The sequence below is a fragment of the Jatropha curcas genome, chromosome 2 (assembly GCF_041381405.1).
Source record: "Jatropha curcas cultivar XTBG-Jc1 chromosome 2, XTBG_Jcur_1.0, whole genome shotgun sequence".
Lineage (NCBI taxonomy): Eukaryota > Viridiplantae > Streptophyta > Magnoliopsida > Malpighiales > Euphorbiaceae > Jatropha > Jatropha curcas.
Window position 1 is genome coordinate 16237421 of NC_143152.1, and position 19807 is coordinate 16257227.

Below are 19807 nucleotides of genomic sequence, written 5' to 3' on the forward strand. Positions count from 1 at the left end.
AATAAAAAACAAATTAAGGTGGCGACTCTATCACATCACACACTTGTCAAAGTGCTCCAAAGAGCCAACCCAACATTACATAAGCGTTAAACCGAGCAATAATCTGACTAACCAATTAAATAAAAGGAATTGTAAGGAGCTCCTCCCAGTTTTCGTGACAAATCGACCAATGTGCTCATTTGGTTAGACTCTGTCCTTTATATCTTTCCTATGGCACTCGGAAGGGGGCTCACAGTTGGCAACTCCGATGGGGATTTAAATATTTTTTTATACATAAACTAAAAAATGTAGTAAGAGGATTACCGAGTAGGTTTCGAATCTCCAGTTTAGGTATAATCAGGAAATCACCTTTGCGTGCGTTCAAATGCATCATTTGGGATCCTTTCCCATCATTAGAATTAAGCAAACCGAGTTGCTGTTATCACTTTGGGGGCAATCTTCCTTAGAGCTGCCTCAGGTCGAGAAAGCTGCTCACCCAATCCTGCGCACCTCCGTTCCTTACGGTAGGGTAAAGGAGTTGGCTTACCAATCATTCCACTTGATACGACATGGTCAAATGATGAGGTATATTCCAACTCTAGCGGATGGGACCTTTAAACCAAACCACCAAACGCATGTAATGGCCCTAGAATCGATCCCTAGGATTATATGCACCCAACATCATGAAACGGTTTTGGCATGACATCCACGTATTCAAGCATTTCATGTCATGGACTGATACGGATCAAGGGAGCAAGGTGAAGGATCCTCTAGCTCTACCCGAGGGACTAATCACAAGAGCTCGTGCAACCAAGCTACGAGTAGCCTTGAATGCATTTACTCAAGAACAAATCACATTGGAGCTTCAAGATCATAATTATGCAAGATGTGAGATGGAACTTGAAGAAGCACAAAAGCTTGTTATGGTGCTTGAGGCATGCAAAGAGGCTGCCCATTGATGCATTCTACATGGTTCTATACTTAGGCAAATTTAGGAGGATGTTATTTTATTATGAGCTTAAGTATGGGCTGTGTAGGGCCTCTGGCCCATTTGTCTTGTTTTTATTTAAATTCTATTAGTGGACTTAATTAATTAGTGTAAGGCTGGTTGGGCTTATTTTCCAGAGTTGGGCCAGTCCTAGATTAGTTAATGTTTAAGTCAGGCTTATTTTAATTAGTTAGCTTGGACTTGTATTTAATTAAGCCCATTTGGGCCACATTAGGTTTAGGCCTGGGCTAACTTAAGTTAATAGCTAAATTAGGGTTAGCTTAGGTTATTTATATTGTATTGTAAGAGCTGCACAGCAGCCAACATGAATTTGAATCAAAACCAACGTGTTTTCTTTGTTCTTCAAGAACAAACCGTGTTCTTCATCCTTGCATGAATAGAACCGAATTTTCCTTAGTAATTAGGCTTGTGAGTTCTACAAGATTAATTGCGCCAAGAATTTCAGAGTTGTTTTCAAGAGTACTTGAAGGTAAGTTTCTGATTCTTGTTCTAAATTCCTTGTTTTTCTCTCTTCAAGAGTACTTGGGGGTTAAAGGGATTGACGGGTACTTCCGTGATTGCATGCTTTTCGCTAGATTTCCTTGCTGATTTGCAAGAGTACTTGTTAATTAGCTAGGGTCGCATTATCTGGTATCAGAGCACTGTGGTTGTGGATTTCAATCTATCCTAGGTTAGGGACTTTAAAAAAAAAAAAAAAAAAAAAAAAAAACGAAAAAAGAAAAGGAATCTTTGTTTATATTTTGCTGCCAATTCGCATTGAAGAGAAAAAAAAAAAGAAGAGAATTGTTATTCGTTCGACCTGAGAATTATATGCTAGCAAACTATGTGCTTGTATGAAGCTTGAGAATTGACTTGTGACAACCTGAAATTGTGCACTAAAGTGAATTGATAACCTAGCACTGCTATAGTTACATATTGTCCTTGGGAAATTTTCTTGAATACTAGCTTTGATAATTAGATTGATTAGGTCCATAGTTAATTTTACTTTGTAGTGAATTAACTTCGTGCATCTTGTCCAGAATTGTCTATTTGTTGATTCTAGTAATCTATTATTTGTTTGTGTGGAACAATTAGAGCTTAGTAGTTAGGAAATTTTGGACCTCACACGTCCAGAGAGAAGCACGCCCAGAAGCACGCCCGTGCGCCTGCCCGTGCTCGCCTCTGGAAGTCCAAGCGATTCTGTAGGCTGGGAGAAGCACGCCCGTGCTACCTCTCTAATCAGCCCGTGCTTGCTTCTGGAAGTCCAAGCACGCCCGTGCCAAACATAGCACACCCCGTGCTTGCCTCTAGAAGTCCAAAACTTGCCCGTGCCGTTCCAGCACGCCCGTGCTTTGCCTCTTATCATTGCTAAAGTGTTATTTGCTTGTTCCTACACTTTAGTTTATTAATTTCCAGCAATACACCTTTCTTATTCTTGTATTGCCATTCAAAACGTGTGATTTCTTGATAAGAGTTTGTGCATTACTTGATTATATTCTTTGCTTTCCTAACTTTCTCTTGACTTTTGTAGCAACTTTGGGATTCTGAAGTGCAATTATTCAAGTGGAAAGAGTGGTAAAAGGCTGGAGTGAAACCCACATATTGTGAAAAAGCCAAATAAAGAGAGAAACACGTGAGGGAGTGATAAACTAACCATTTCCTTTAGTTTTTGTGTTTGTTATTCTATTTCAGGATGTCTGATTCATCTAGAGATAAGAATGACAGCCCTCTCAAGGTTGAAGACCCAAAGCAACAAGCCTTTCTAGATGCTCTCTCTGCAGAGATGGGAGGATTCACTAGGTTTATGGATAGCTTTAATGACAGATTAGAGCTTCAAGAACAACAGAGGAAAAGACATGACCACAATGTTACAAGGAGGGGTACAACAAGAGCTCGTCTTAGTACTACACCAATTAGATTTCAAACTCCTGAAGATGAGGAGGTTGATAATCTTGATCATTACTTTAGGGATTTGAACAATAAGTTAGGAAGGAAAAGTGTGGATTACCTCAATAGGTATTCAATCACAAAGGATGAGCGGAAAACCATTCTAACACCAGTTTGGTCACAAGAAGTGTATGTCAATCAATATAAAAAGCAAGGTATGAGACTTGAGGGTGAAAATAAAGAAAAAGAGAGTGAAAATAAAATGAGTGAAAATACACAAAGTGCAAATAAAAAGATAGAGGGAGAAGAAAAGGAAAAACATGTGAGTTTAATAGCTAAGACAAGTGAGGTTAAACATGTTTTGCACAACAATCAACCTATATTTGTAACTTTGTGCAAAGAAGCTTATTTGTCCAGTAATGATCCTAACCCACATTTGCCAAGTGTGTTTGTGGACCCTTTGCAGGAATTTGAAGTATCTGCTAATCAAAAGAAGCTACTTGAGAGAGAGGCTTCAGCTTTGAGGGAAAATGGAATTGATGCTTTGAGCTCGAGAGAACGAACGAGTGTAAAGAGTGAGGTTGAAAAAAAAGAGGCCACAAAAGACATAAAAAAAATTTATGGCCCAATGGTGAGTGAAACACCAAGAGAGGGAAGAAAGGAACAAAACATGTATGTAAGAGAGAAAGAGATCCGCAGCAGTGTTAGTGAGGGTAGACCAGTCTCCATGATTCAGTTTAAGAAAACTTTGCTTAATTTGACTAACACTGACACATCTTCTTTGCTATCTAGCGGTGTTTCTTTGCTGCAGGAGTTTGTTGATGTGGTATTTAAACCTGGAGATTGGGTTTGGGTGCACATGAGGAAGGAAAGATTCCCAAACCAAAGGAAGGGAAAGCTTGCTGCCCGAGGTGATGGGCCTTTTCAAGTGTTGGAGAGGATCAATGACAATGCCTACAAGATTGATCTACCAGGTGAGTATGGCGTGTCTGCTACCTTTAATGTTTCTGACCTTTCTCCATTTGATTATGATTCAGATTTGAGGACAAATCTTTTTGAGGAGGGAGGGAATGATACGGATCAAGGGAGCAAGGTGAAGGATCCTCTAGCTCTACCCGAGGGACTAATCACAAGAGCTCGTGCAACCAAGCTACGAGTAGCCTTGAATGCATTTACTAAAGAACAAATCACATTGGAGCTTCAAGATCATAATTATGCAAGATGTGAGATGGAACTTGAAGAAGCACAAAAGCTTGTTATGGTGCTTGAGGCGTGCAAAGAGGCTGCCCATTGATGCATTCTACATGGTTCTATACTTAGGCAAATTTAGGAGGATGTTATTTTATTATGAGCTTAAGTATGGGCTGTGTAGGGCCTCTGGCCCATTTGTCTTATTTTTATTTAAATTCTATTAGTGGACTTAATTAATTAGTGTAAGGCTGGTTGGGCTTATTTTCCAGAGTTGGGCCAGTCCTAGATTAGTTAATGTTTAAGTCAGGCTTATTTTAATTAGTTAGCTTGGACTTGTATTTAATTAAGCCCATTTGGGCCACATTAGGTTTAGGCCTGGGCTAACTTAAGTTAATAGCTAAATTAGGGTTAGCTTAGGTTATTTATATTGTATTGTAAGAGCTGCACAGCAGCCAACATGAATTTGAATCAAAACCAACGTGTTTTCTTTGTTCTTCAAGAACAAACCGTGTTCTTCATCCTTGCATGAATAGAACCGAATTTTCCTTAGTAATTAGGCTTGTGAGTTCTACAAGATTAATTGCGCCAAGAATTTCAGAGTTGTTTTCAAGAGTACTTGAAGGTAAGTTTCTGATTCTTGTTCTAAATTCCTTGTTTTTCTCTCTTTAAGAGTACTTGGGGGTTAAAGGGATTGACGGGTACTTCCGTGATTGCATGCTTTCCGCTAGATTTCCTTGTTGATTTGCAAGAGTACTTGTTAATTAGCTAGGGTCGCATTATGGACCAAGAAGTATCCCAAACACTAACCAGTGGTCTAACCTAAACACTAAACCCATGGTTAATGTAAATCCATGGTCAAACCTAAACACCAGTCCTTACCCGAGGAGATGTATGCGACTAAAACTTCCCTATTTGCCAAAAGCCTCAAACACTGACCTAAGCATCTCAAATTACCAAAATCCTTAAATCAGACCTAAGCACCCATAATTCCAAACTAGGGGCAATACCCGAGTCATGCCCTCAAATCTTGACTCGCACATTGCTTTCTCACTACTCAAATCACAAAGCCTAAAAATACTGACCTGAGCACCAAAAAATATCTTTAAGCCTCAAACACTAACATAAGAACCTCAAATTACCAAAAGTCTCAAACACTGACCTAAACACCTATAATTCCCAAACTAGGGGCAATACCCGAGTCATGCGCACAAATGTTGACTCGCGCATTGCTTCCTCACTACTCAAATCACCAAAAGCCTCAAACACCGACCTAAGCACCATAAACATCTCCTAAAAGCCTCAAACACTGACCTAAGCACCCTATACAGTCCCAAAACTGGGGGCAATGCCCGAATCATGCCTTCAAATCTTGATTCGTGCATTGCTTTCCCCTTACTTAAGCCTCAAACACTAACCTGAGCACCTCAATTTCCTAAGAGCCTCAAAACACCGATTTGAGCACCTATAACGCCAAAAAAAACCTCAAACACAGACCTGAGTTATGAAACCTTGATGATGTATACTGATACCTCGTTTTGTTTGCTTCTTCTAGAGAACGACAATAATGACTACTACTCCACCTACTGATCTAAGGGTTATGATGGAAGAAATGCTCCGAGATCAGGAAGCCCCCTTCTCCATTATGCTGACTGGACAGAATAACTCCCTTCATAACACTATTGCTACACAGGAAGGGACTATTTTGGGGGAGGTAAATATTCCTTCGAATCAAACTGGGGGATCAAATGACCAACCTACTGCCCCACCCAATGGCAATCAGACTGCTCGAGGGTCAGTTCCCGAGATAGAGGCCACCTCCAATGCTACTGCTACCCTAAGCCAGATAGGGGATGACTCTACCTCTCTCGAGGTAAAACAGATAATGGAGAGGATGGACTCCTTCGAAAAATTCCTCAAAAGCATCACTAAATATGAGGATCTTATCGATGTTGAGTCCCTCCCACTCTTTCCAGAGGCTAGGCTGCTAGCCAAGTTTAAGATGCCTGCCATGGACAAGTTCGACAGCACCACCTACCCCAAGACCCACCTAAAAATGTATGTGGGTGCCCTCATTCCTCTTGGTGTAAACAATGAGCTTCTTGCTTAGTTGATTCAGCAATCCCTCACTGGTGTTGCTCTCCACTGGTTTGTCGCCCTAGACAATGCCAAGAAGAGAACTTGGGATGAGATCTGTAATGCCTTCAACAAGCAGTACCACTACAACATGGAGGTTGACATTACTAGGAGGCATTTGGAGACTACCAAACAGGGGGCTCGAGAGTCTTTCTCCTTGTTCCTTATGAGGTGGAGAGGCAAGGTTGCTCAAATGTTCAACTGTCCCTCCGTGCAAGAATAGATTGACATTATAGTCAAGAATTTGCTCCTTTCCTGCCATAACAACTTAAGGACACAGTACCTTTCAGACTACTAAGCCCTTATTACCACTGCAATAAAAATTGAAGACCTGATTCAGTCAGGCAAGATTAAAGAGGATCAAGTTTCTTCCTCCAGATATAAGAAGCCCCGAGTTAGCTATCATATAGTTCCTCCCGTCACTCAAAAAGGGGGTGAGGTGGCCAACCTGATTGCCCAAAGATAGCTTCCTCCTCCTCCACCTCCAAGACTAGTTGCTCGAACAGACAGACGCAACTTCACGGATCTAGGGGTCCCTCTTTCCTTCATTTTCCAAAAGGTTGTGGATGACAAGTTGATTCAGCCATTGGAGCCAAGGCCTCTATCGAACCCCATCCCAAAGAATTTCAACCTGAACTCCTTCTGCTTTTTCAACCAAGGCTCTGGGCACAAAATTGATGAGTTTAAGACTTTAAGGCACAAGATCCAAGACCTAGTGGAAAGCAGCCAAATACTTCCAATTCTACCCCGACCGAACACAAACACCAACCCTCTCCCTCATCACCAAAATAAGATCCATATGATTTACCAAGAGCCTGATTCTGACTTGGCCTCTTTGATCCACCCTATCCTAGACAACTTATGCTGTGCATAAACCTGAATGACGTGCTTGAGGAAATTAACACTAACACCCAGAGCGGGAGATGATACCTGTCTCCTCCTCTTGAAGCTCTACCCAATCCTGCCACCCTAGCCAAAGATATGCCCAGTTCTAGATCTAGACCACAACTTGAAAACCTTGTCTTGGAGCAGCTGAAGAAGACCAAGGCCAACATCTCTATATGGGGGTTAATCCATTCCTCTTTTGTGCACCGCCAAGGCTTGGTAAAAGCCATGAATCAGTGTCAGACTTCCACTGACATAACTCCTGAGGCATTGGTAGCATCAATCACATGAAACCCCTTTGCCTTAGCCCTCTATTTCACTGATCATGAGATCCTTGTTGGAGGAGGGGACCACAACCATGCTCTATATATCACAGTCCAAGCCATACGTAAGACAGTACCTATGGTTCTAGTAGACAACGGGCCAACTCTGAATGTCTGCCCCCTGAAAGTGGTTAGCTGCCTAGGGTTAACTACTAAAGACTTTATGCCATCGGATCGAATTGTGAGGGCATATGCAACACCAGGGGAGAGGTTTTGGGCGTGGCCAATCGAGAGGTCGCAATCGGGCTTGCAGTCATGACTATTCCCTTCCAAGTGGTAGATGTTCTAGCATGCTTTAATATCCTCTTGGGAAGCCATGGATCCACAAGGCTATAGTAGCCTTCTCTTTACACCAAAAGCTGAAGTTCCCTTATGAGAATGCAGTGATAACAATCAAAGGGGACTGGGCAAGGAAATTTGAAATTCCTTCCTTGGCCCCACTTCTGGAAATCCAACCGGAGCCAGTATTCTACCCTCTATCTCGCTTCTCCTTTGATTCGGTCAAGTTTATTGAGGCAGAACTGGGTAAAGAGATTTTTCCAATGGATTTTGATCCCTACAGTAACCCATTGGTAGCTAACATGATGAGAGGCATATGTTATTTTCCAGGAATAGGACTCGGCCAAAACCAACAGGGTATGGCCTCCTTCACTGAATCCCCAATTGCTGAACCTCCCTTCGATCTTGAATTCAAACCGACAAATGACAAGCGAGAGGAGTTGGAAGATGCCAAACATGTGGGAATAGTAAGAGGTGAAATAAGGGACCCTTCAATGCGCCCATATCTCAAAACCCTCAATCGCTACTCTATCAAAGAAGGGGAGTCTAAGCCTTATTATTTCTTTCAACAACCTTGGTATTGCCCTCTAACAAAAGACTAATCCCTGGTTTTGAGCTTCTCTTTGATGTCAGGCTCTCAGTAAAAGACTGTGAGCCTCTTTTCAAGCTCAAAACAGACTGGGAGGACAACATGGAGACATCCCTCTTTGACCTATACATGATTGCCGATCAAGTGGAAGCAGACCCCATAAGCCTCATACACCTATCCAAGCACCCCTTCAGAACTGGTACATGGAGGAGCATGCAGAGCAATCCACCTTCCTCGTACCTGAAATTGAGTCTGAGTCACAAACAGAACCTGAGTCAGAGTCTAGTTCAAAGTCTTCTGAGTTTTCTGAGTCTTCCTTGTCTTCTCTTTCTGAGTTAGGGGCCCTTTTTGTTGAACTCAATGTAGATGCCAACTTGGCACTTTTATCACTAATGAAAACTTCAGTTTTCTTGTTACCCTCTCTCTAACCTGAATGAGATTGTGTTTTTGCACCGGCCCCGAGCGACCTGAAAAATGCTCGATTTCTGATGTTTTTGGAAATGTAATCTGGGTGATCTTTATTTTTAACAAGTGGTGACAAAACCTTTTAGGAATACAATGCCGATAAATTAGTTTTATAAAACATTTGAATCGCCACCAATTTTTTCGGCAATGGGACCGTTTTCAATTTAAAAGTGACTTCATTTAACCCAATTTTATCTAAAGCCAATTATTTAAAAGACTGGTCAGGCGCACCAAGTGCGATTCTGGATAAGGGAATTGGGTACGTCGGCCCGTTGGAAGCCGACGCCTAGAAAATCGGCCTCTTTTAACCTACAATTCCTAATTTATTTTAATTTAGAAAAGCCAATTTATTTACATAAACCCAACCCGAATAAATCGAACCGAGTTCCTATGTGGAAAATCATTTAATCGTCCCAAATAAATTCATTCATTGCATTCATAATTAATCAAACCACACCAACCATTCAACCCACAGCAGTCAAGTTAAAATAATCAAAAGACCCACTCTTGCCTTATGGTTAAAGGCAGGCCACAACCGAACCTAAAATACATTCTACCCAACTTAAATCCAAGAAACCCTAAAAACCCAAAATCATGTATGAGAATAAATTAATGTGCTTAATTAAACCGCAACCTGCCCATAATTGGTTGTGTCTTGAATTATATATAAAAAAAAGTTGAATATTTATTTGATTACATAAAATTATTATTTTAAAAAGTATAAAAATTATTCCTGGAACCCTAGAACAGTCGCGTCACGCAGCTGTTCTATGGAAGAACTGTTGCGTGACGGATCTCATAGTTGCGTGACTCAACTGTTTGTGACTTTGGAAAAACCTTCAGATTCATCAGTCGTTTATTTGGAATACAATATTAAATAAGAAGATAAAAGCAAAATAAAATCATAAACATGAACAGTTCCATCACGCAACAAGTTGGGGTAATGTCAATATGTTTTGGACATGAACAGTTCCGTCACGTAGCTTGTAGCTGCGTGACGCAACTGCTCTGGTCCGTAACTACCTTTCAAACAACCCTTTTCACGTTTTCTTTTTATCAAAACTTGTTTTAATATAACTCAGAGACGTCCAATAATAGGCAGAGTACCGTTTAATCAATATCAAGCTACTCAAACATCAACAAAATAGATAATAACGAATTAATAACTAAAAAAATACTAAGAAAAGTTTAGATAATTACCTAACCCTCAGATTGAGGATTGTGAACAATCTGAACGTCTTAGGAGCAAGGTTTCGAGGTCCCAGAAGTCTTTGCTCACCAAGTTTTAACAAAAATCTCTTTTTCTTTTGTTTTTCTCTCTTTTTCTCTTTTTGTGTATTTTTGTTTTCAATCTAATTAATCTCTAAGGCTGATTTTCTTCAAGGTAACTCAGAAGAGTTTTTGTAGAAAACCTCAGCCGCAAGTGTATTTTTTCTTAAAATTCCTCTCTCCCAAAAATCCTCTCTCTAAAGTCTGCCTGTTTAAGATAAAAATGCAGTATTTATATGGGTAGGGCAACAGAGTATAGCTGCGTCACGCAACTGTGATGCAGCTCACTTTCTAGACCGTTGCCACGTATCCAAACAGAATTATGGCATGCGCCCTATGCTTATAGCGCATGCCACATGGAGTGGCATAGGGCCTTTCCTAGATCAAAAGGGCTTCTGTGTCTATTAGGTAAAAACAGGGGGTTCTAGCCACTTATGGCGTGAGCCATAGGCAGTGGCGCATGCCACGCGTAGTGGTGCATGCCACTATTGTTGGCCTCGCACCAAAGAGGTGCAGAACCCCTTGTTTGGTGGATCCTAGGTTCCCCTTACAACTGGACCCAAAAATGGTGTTTTAAACACCGAAAAAAGAAAAGAAAAAGAAGAAAAAAGAGTTTATAGGTTCTCAGAAACTGTCTTTTGTGATTTCTTTGAAGATTTGCTCAAAATGGATGAAGGGAAACCCAACACTTGGTCGTTGATTCAAAAATTCGATATTCAATATTAGAGTTTGTGTTTTTAGGATTCTAGATTGTCTACAGGGGGGTTTTCATTTATTAATTATAAGTTCTTTAACTCAAATCCGAGGTTTAACACAAGTTGCCTTCAGATTTCTTTGGTTGGGTTTTTAAAATGCAAGAATTTCCCCTTGTTTCCAAAAGAATCACCCTTTTGGCACATCCCCCCAATGCCTATTTATAGGCAAATGAGGGTGGGTGGCCCCATTTTAGGGTTGACATGGCAAAAATGCCACTGTTAGGCCCCGCGACGGGACCGGGCCCACTTTTACAAAATTAAATCGGATGGCATGCAAAATAAGATAGTGCACTGAGAAGTGTGCCGGCACGCCCGACATGCTTCTTGAGGCCGGTTTCGTTGCGAAATGCCCGGTAACCCGAAAAAGTAAAAGTGGTTAAACACATCGATAATCTTAGCCACAGACAACTAGTCCTAAAACTAGAATGATTAGGAATCCATATCTAATTTTATACGAAAAAAATGGTGTATCATCATTGAACCTTTTTAGGGGCAAAATTTGGGCATCCACACCCATCACCTGATGATACACCCGCTCACCCAGGTAATAGCACCGGATCACCCCACATCTCAAGAGGACTTGGGAATTGACGCGGAACCCTATGGAAATTTATTCCAAGAACTCTATGACAATATTTGGAAGAGATCCAAGATCAAACTAAACTCCCCTCTATGGCACCCAAAGCTTAAAGAAGCAAGAACACCAATAATAGAGTAAAAGAATAAGATAAACGCCACAAATAAATTGATAATTTTACCTTGATTCTTGATGCAATTAGAAGAATGCAATCTCACACCCTCTCTAAAGCAAAGAACACACCTAAGCATGAACAAGTTGAAGAATTTCTATTTCATTGAATTATTGAATAATGTACAATATAACAAGCTATTTATACTAATTCTAAGAGGTCCTAATCCTTAAAGGATTTAGAATAGTTAGTCTAAATCAGCTAAGGATTAGGATTTAGCAAATCTAAACCAACTAAGGATAAGACTAGCAAATCTAAACAACTTAAGGATTTGGTTAACTAATCCAAATCAACTAAAGATTAACCAAATCTAAACAAATCAAGGAAAAATAACCAAGGGTGGCCAAATTATAGGAGGCCCAACCCATTAACATTGTTAAACTCAAAATAAACTAACTAATCTTGTTAAAGGCAGAGGCTAGCACGGCCTGGGGCGTGCCAATACGCACGGGCGTGCTTCAAGGTAAGTGTTTCCTCGCAAGAGTCAGACGTGGGCACGGCCTGGGGCTTGCTATTTGGCACGGGCGTGCTGCATGTTACTTGATTTTCCTCAGCAAGTCAACTCTAGTATGGCCTGGGCGTGCTACCTCTCACGGGCGTGCTAATCTAGCATGGTTTGGGCATGCCATATGCTGGAAATTCAGGTTCCAACTCAACATGTTCTTCCATCAATGTGAGAAACTTAGGTGTTCTCCATGCTTCCTTGAGCTCTATGGTTGAGTGGTAGCGAATCTGTATCATTCCCCCTTTCCTCGAAAAGATTCGTCCTCGAATCTTAGTTAGAAGTTGAGGTATCCATGCTCTCTTGAGCTCCATGGTTGCTCCATATTTCTTTGCATGACCTCTTGTAATTGATCCACTAGGAAGCACTAATGGATTTTTCATGTTGTTCTCCTTGTTCCCTTGAGTTCCATGGATGAGTGATGGCAGATTCGTATCAGGAATTCATCATCTCCTAGGCATGAAGCAGATTCCCCTTCAGGGGAGTATCCAGGAAACACTGGAACATGCGAATCCTCACTTGCGGAAGCAAGTATATCCTAGTATTAGTATTAGACTTCGACATGAAAGACGATCTACAACTTGTTTGGACTCACTTAAGCTATGGATAGCTCGTTGAACCTCCTCCCTGAGGACTAGGTGGTTCTCCCTGACATGCTGCTCTATCAAAGCCGATTTGAAGCGACTCATCACCGGAATCTCCCATCGTACGTCCTGTGTCATAACGGGAGCTGTGAAAAGAAAAATTGAAAAAGCCTAAGCCTGCAAAATAGATGGTTAGGAAGGCGAAGACAAGAAAAATCAGCCCAAAGGAGAACATGGGGAACAGTTCAGAAAATGCACCTCTAAAATAGCTGTAATACCTCCTAAGCCAGTCCGAGCACGATGACTGTACAGACTCATATCATGATATATGGATGCCATAAAGCCACCCATACTCCCTGAGCAAGCTCATGCCTGTCACAGACTACACAAAGGCAAGATCCACATGATCCCCCCAGTCATGCGTAATGGTACACCCTAAGATCAGAAGTAGGCATGCATGAGTCAATTGGTAAGTAGTAGCTATGTCTCCGTCTACCCGGCTCAAGTCCCTCAACTGCTCGTATTGAGTACTGCAGTGGTACAGTCTCCCCACACTGAGCGTCAGTGTAAATCCGAGCAGGTTAGCCAGGCGCTTAGGAGTGAGCAAGGCAGAATCCACGTCTAGCGAGCGAGAACTAATGCGGATCCCTATCAAGACGGTGAACTCGAAGGGAGTGACAGTCCACTCCTCGACGGCGATGTGGAAGGTGTCGGTCGTGTCCCACCACCTATCCACCAATGCCTGCCACAACGGATGGTAAGTGTTACTGGACTCCACCGCAGTAAATAGGTGTAGCCCAGTATGAGCTATCATATCACCAATGGCCGGGTGTCTCCGGATGACACTACCCATGATGCCTAGGTCTTTCCGTGCCCCTGTAGAACAGATGTTAGCCTACTAGGTATGTGAACAGGCATACAAGCACACAAATGTTAATTTTTAGAATTTTCAATTCATCACTTGTAAATACATTAAATGAGTTCACCAACGTGCATTGTAGTGCAAAAATAATGTTAATGCAGTAAAACTAACATTTCATGCAAGAAAGTAGCAAGTAGACAGACTAATCACAGAAATTTTCAATCAAGGTTTTCAGACCAACTACAGATTTAGACGTAAATCAGGATTTTTAAACCAACTACAGAAGTTTTTAGATTTAAAGCTGGGTTTTCAGACCAACTACAGAAGTTTTCATGCTTAAATCAGAATTTTCAGATCAATTATGGAAGTTTTCAAAATTAGATCAGGGTTTTTATAACTATTAGACCCCTCAGGTCACAGGAGGTGACGGCTCCAACCAAGGCTAAAAACAAACCACAAGGGCAAAGTGGTAATTTTCCTAAAATCCAGAGACCAAAATAAAAAATTACCATCAAACTCCAACCGAGGCATACCTACAAGGCCTAAGGATGTTATAGCTTCAATCAGGGCCGAAATCACACCTAAGATCTAATCTGAGTAGATTTTGGGGCCAAAATGCAATTTTCCCAGAGTACGAGAATCAAGTTGCAAAAATTCCTACCTAGTCAACTTAGGGTCCTAGCATTGGGAATCTATTCTCCTACAGGTCATGCATAACAATCGATGTCTGACGTGGATTTAAATCCTGGTAAGCACACAATTAGGGACTAACTTGCAAAAATCTAAAAGTTCAGGGACCAATCAGTAAAATATCAGCCTTGGCCGAGCACTAAGATCTGGGTGCTCTGATCCTTCAGTATGAAGTCCATGTCACCAGAGGTCGTGATACTGCACCTCTTGGTTGTTGAGTCATTTCCCCGAGAATAGCAAAGTCAGAAGTTTAGAAGAAGGCAAGAAGAGGAAGTGAGCAAGTCTAAGCTCCTGAAGCTCACCCCCTCCCCTATTTATAAAAAAGGAGAGGACATATCTCGCCCTTACCCAAAAAATCAAACTTCTTGGAACTCATCTAGACTTAGATCGACGCACGATTTTAGTCAAAATGTCCATGGCAAATTCCCAAATGCAGTGATACCTTTTAATCTGACAGATGATTATAGAAAGAGCCCAGAAAATCAAACGGCCCAGACTAGCTCTGAAAAAATATTCTCAGAATAAAGCAAGATTCACATAGGATGTTCCACACATTGCCATGATCTGCTAGGTACGATTCTCAGGCCAAAATCATTTGTAGAAATACTGAAATCTAAGTCCGAAAGATCAAGCATTAATCGACTCTGATCTCTCGAAGGGGGCAAGCTGTTGACCATGATTTTAGCATCTGGCTTTAGGAAATTCCACCACAGTTCCAATGGTATGAGAATCAACTTGATTGGACCTCCGAAAGCCCAAAAAGCCTAAAATCAAAGGGGCAGGGGCAAGACGGTAATTTGCCCTAATCGGCGCCGAGTACCTCCTCACCGGCGCCGATCACCCCTAATTTGGTACCAAATAGAGGCTCACTAAAGGCCCAAATCGATACCTAAGAAGAGCACTTCAGCACCAAAAATGGGGACTTTGGTACCGCTGTGCCTTTGGCTCAGCACCTCTTTGCCTATAAATATGGCACTTCCCCCTCATTTTTTCTCACCTCTTGTTGCTTGAGTGAGCGCTTCTCAAGAGTCAAAACCTCTCATTCTCCCTTTCACGACTCTAAGGCAATATAGTTCGACCTTGCTCTTCTTCCTTAGTTGAGTTTAAGGCTCGACTTGGTACTCAAAAGTCGATCCTTTCAACTTTCACTCACACTTTGGTCTTTCTTAGACCAAAGCTATTAGTTAACAATATTATAAGACTATAATTGGGGTCCTCGTGCCCGTCCTTAACTTAATATTAGAGAGAGACTCGACCGCTTTGGTCGATTAAACACCATGGAGCTCCGATCTAGCCGCGTCACAATATTGCGGTATAATCAATCAAACTGAAAACTTTTTCAATTAAACCCGATCCGTCTGGCACCTTGTAAACTGTCAAGCCCAGTCCGTCCAGCCAAATCGAAAAAACCAATCTTCAAACTAACCCGGTCCACCCGGTAAACCCTTTAAGCCCACTCCCCTAGTGGCACCCTCAAAACCCTACCATCATAATTGATGGTAGAACTTTATACACCCTGATCCTCATACAAATGAGGTACGAACGCATACCTACAGATTTCAGCCTAGGTAGCAGGCCCTCGACCAAACTGACCGGTCAGGATTTAAGGAAATGTATCACACGACCTAGAATCCTCAATAAACGAGGCTAGAGTCGGGTTCCCTTCTAAATTACACACCTTTTGTTACTTTCAATGCACTATATTCCTGATATTGTCATGCATTATAAGTATGTTCATGCATTGATAAATTGACATTCATGCAAAATAATGCTTTTGATTTCTTAATTATGACCGAAACCGTTGATTCATTCAAAAGAAGCTGGAAACCCAGTCCCAAAACCCAATGATTCGAGGCTAGTGCATTTTTATCCTTAAGGCAAACAGAAAATGGAGTCCATAATGGGGTTTCTTTCCTTAATCTTTTCCCCGAAAATAAAAAAACAAATTAAGGTGGCGAAATTATCACATCACATGCCTGTCAAAGCGCTCCAAAGAGCCAACCCAACATCACATAAGCGCTAAACCAAGCCATAATCTGACTAATCAAACAAAAAAAAAGGATTCGTAAGGAGCTCCTTTTAATTTCCATGACGAACCGACCAATAGGCCCATCTGGTTAGACTTCATTCTTTGGATCTTTCCCACGGCACTCGAAAGGGGGCTCACAGTACCGAGGACATCAGCGCTGGTGTCGGTGAAGGTTGTCCGACAGGGCCTTTTTGGTACTGGTAGGTAGGTGATCGGTATCGGCGCCAAGGAGGTCAGTACCGATCAGGCAAATTACGTCCCTGCCCTTTTAGCTCGGTTTTAGGGTTTTCAGTGTTTCGGGAGTCTGTTCGAGGCCCAAATGACGTCCGATCGAGCTGATTCTCACACCATTGGATCCATAGCAAATTTCCTAGCGCTTAATGCTAAAATCATGGTCAACAATTAGTGATACTTATAAGCATTTTTTGAAAATGCAAAAAGGTAAAGAGGTGAAACAAATTGTGTTAGATGAAAATTTCTGGAATAGTTGCTTGATGATTGTGAGGATTATGACTCCAATACGTTTGTTGTGCCTTTGTGATACTAATGAAAAACTATCTTTGGGTTATATTTACGAGGCCATGTATAGGGCACGTTTGGGGATTAAAAAGATATTCAAAAATAAGAAGAATCTATACAAGCCCTACACTGATATTATAAATAATAAATGGGATAGAATGTTACGCTGAGATCTCCATGCAGCAACATATTATTTGAATTTTGCTTTTCAATATGATCAAGCTACATTTTATAGAAAGCCAAAAGTTATGCGTGGTTTTCTTGATGTAATTGATAAGATAGAGGATTTCAGTGGAATAAAGATGTTAGAAGAGACAAGAATCTTACAAGAGTGAGATGGGCTTTTCTCGACCAAAGGCTCTCAATTGCAGTAAAACCACTAGACCTGGTATGACTTAATTTGATATAACTATAATTCTTTACTTTGGTTTAGTGATTTTTATATATATGCATTTGGTGATTTTTATATATATGTTTGTGTGCTATTTGGCCTTAAATGGAAATTTCTTGTTGCTTTTCATTTCATATTTAATAAAAGATGAATGGTGGAAAATATTTGGTTATGATGCTCTAAATTTGCAAAAATTGGCTATAAGAATCCTTAGCCAAACTGCTTCTTCTGGATATGAGCACAATTGGAGTGTTTTTGGATGTATTCACACAAAGAAGAGAAATAGATTGGAGCTTCAAAGGTTGAATGATCTTTTTATGTTCATTACAACTTACACTTGGAAGATAGGTAAGACATATTCTTTTTCATATATGTATTTTTTTATATCTTATCACTTGCGTAAAAATAATACTTTCATATACTTGTAATTAATAGATTAGCAAAAAAAAAAAAAAAAAAAAAAAAAAAAAAAACAGAGACTTTGTGATCCAATTGATTAAGAGTCCATTGATAAAACTAAATTTTAGATTGTGGAAAAAGAAGGAAAAGGAGAGCTTAATTATGATGAGCTTGAAAGTGCACTTCAAGAAGAATATCTAAAAGATCTTGGAAATGTATCTCAAGGTTTGTTTTTACTTTATCTTTTGAGTAATTTGTTAAGTTAGGCACCATTAAATTTTATTTTGAAAAAAGTTGTTTGAAATTTATCTTTGATTCTTTTTTTATATATATTCTTTAGATGTTGAGGATGATGATGATGTTGATGTAATACAATCAAAAGAAGGAGATGATTATGATGATCTTAATAATGAAAATTGGTTGAATCATCCATAATTTTCTTGAGTAAAATTACTATAAATTTAGATGTTTACTTATATTAGGATGTTGAATTATAATTTATATTTGGATTTTTAATTATAAATTATGTTGGATATTTGTTTCTAATTTATGTTTAGGATGTTTAATTATAACTTATATTGGACATTTATTTCTAATTTATATTGGATATATATTGTTTATATTTGATACTTATTCTTATTATTGTTTTGACATAAAAAAGACTTGTTATCATTATTCTTAATTTTTTGATGAATAGTTTTAAAAAATATTTTACATCCTTTTTTCTTCTATAAAATTATTTATCATTGTATTTTTTTAGCTTTTGATAAATAAGTAAAAAAAAATTCAACAATTCGGTTCAAAGTCAAAAATCCGGTGCAACCGAGTTGACCTAGTCCAACTGTGGCCCAATTACCATGCCAATTTGATGTCCGATCTGATTTTAAAAATATTGCTGATTATTGGATTTTATATTATGTGCTGCATTTGAATATTTTATTGTATGGTCGAATTATGCTATAATCCCTAAATATTGCCTTGGTTGTGATAAATGTTGAGTTATGGTATAGTATTTATGACTACTTACATGTATTGCCATGCTACAAATGTGGAAATAAGCACCATTAAATTTTATGCTTAGTGCAAGCACCACTAAACTTTATGCTTAGCACATTGACTTGTCATGTGTAAGTGGTAGATGGTTGTTGCAGAAGCGTACTGAGATGGGTGCTTCAGAGAAGTGGATAGATTAGAAGTATTTGTAGTTATTTGATTTATCGTGACATTAGCAGCATGGAACTAATTATTAGAGATTGTGTTAATATGATGATTTATTGTTTGTTGTCTTTAAATTATTATTTATGATCTCAGAGATATATGCATAAGATAGTGTAGTGAAGATTATAAATCTTGGGTTGACCCTTGATGAGTTATTATGGAATCATTTATTAAAATTATTAAATATTATGTTTGAGCAATTCATTTATGAGAAAATGTTACGAGTAATGAATTATTGATTTTGTAATTGATGTTGACTATTATGTTGGAGAAATTGATTTAGAAATTATAATTAGATTGTGGTTAGTTTATAGAAGCATTAAAATGATTTTCCTTATATAAGTAGATATATATATATAATCCTGAAGCCAAAAATTCATTTGATATTGTCTTTTATCTTTTTTTTTTTTCAGGAATTTTTAAATTTTTATTCATTTTTGCTTGTTGTGATTGGATCATTTCGAGTATTTTTTTTTTTTAAAACCCACTCACATTAATATATATAACAAACACTCTTGAATTATTTGAATTATAAATTTAGTTTTTGTTTAGAATTAATTGGATTCTAAAATTTGAAATTCAGCATGATATCATAATTTATATATAACACTTCTCTCTCTCCCTCAAATATTCAGAGACTCGGATGATTTCCTTCAGATTGGAGTCCTTAATGAAGATGATCATGACGACTCAATGACTGGTGAAGGTGAAGTATTGGCTACAGGAACAAAAAAGATGCAGAAGATTTAAAATCCAAAACATTTGTTTATTTCTATCCTGGTATACTTTTAATTATCTGTAATGATTAGTATTAGATTAATGTTAACTGATGTTGTTATGCTAATCAAAAAAAGGTTACTAGTATTGGTAGAGAAATTAAAAGGGATTATAGTAGGCTTATAGAAAACTTGCTATGAAATGGCACCCCGGTAAACATTTGTAGTTTTTTTTTTAATTCTTTATTTATTTCATTCTTTTTTTCTTTTGCTATATGTGTGTGTGTTGTGTGCATGTGTGTTGTTTCGTGCATGCGTGTGATCTTTTTAGATTTTAAATAAGAGAAAGATGAAAATAGCAACTTCAGTCCAAATATAACACTACCTCATCTCTTCTTCAATTGA

The 19807-nt window shown here is 39.3% G+C and overlaps 1 pseudogene; it reads left to right on the forward strand.

The window, feature by feature from the left end:
• The first annotated feature begins 16539 nt into the window (after window positions 1-16539).
• Window positions 16540-17903, forward strand: LOC149498305 (uncharacterized; annotated as a pseudogene).
• Window positions 17904-19807: the final 1904 nt, after the last annotated feature.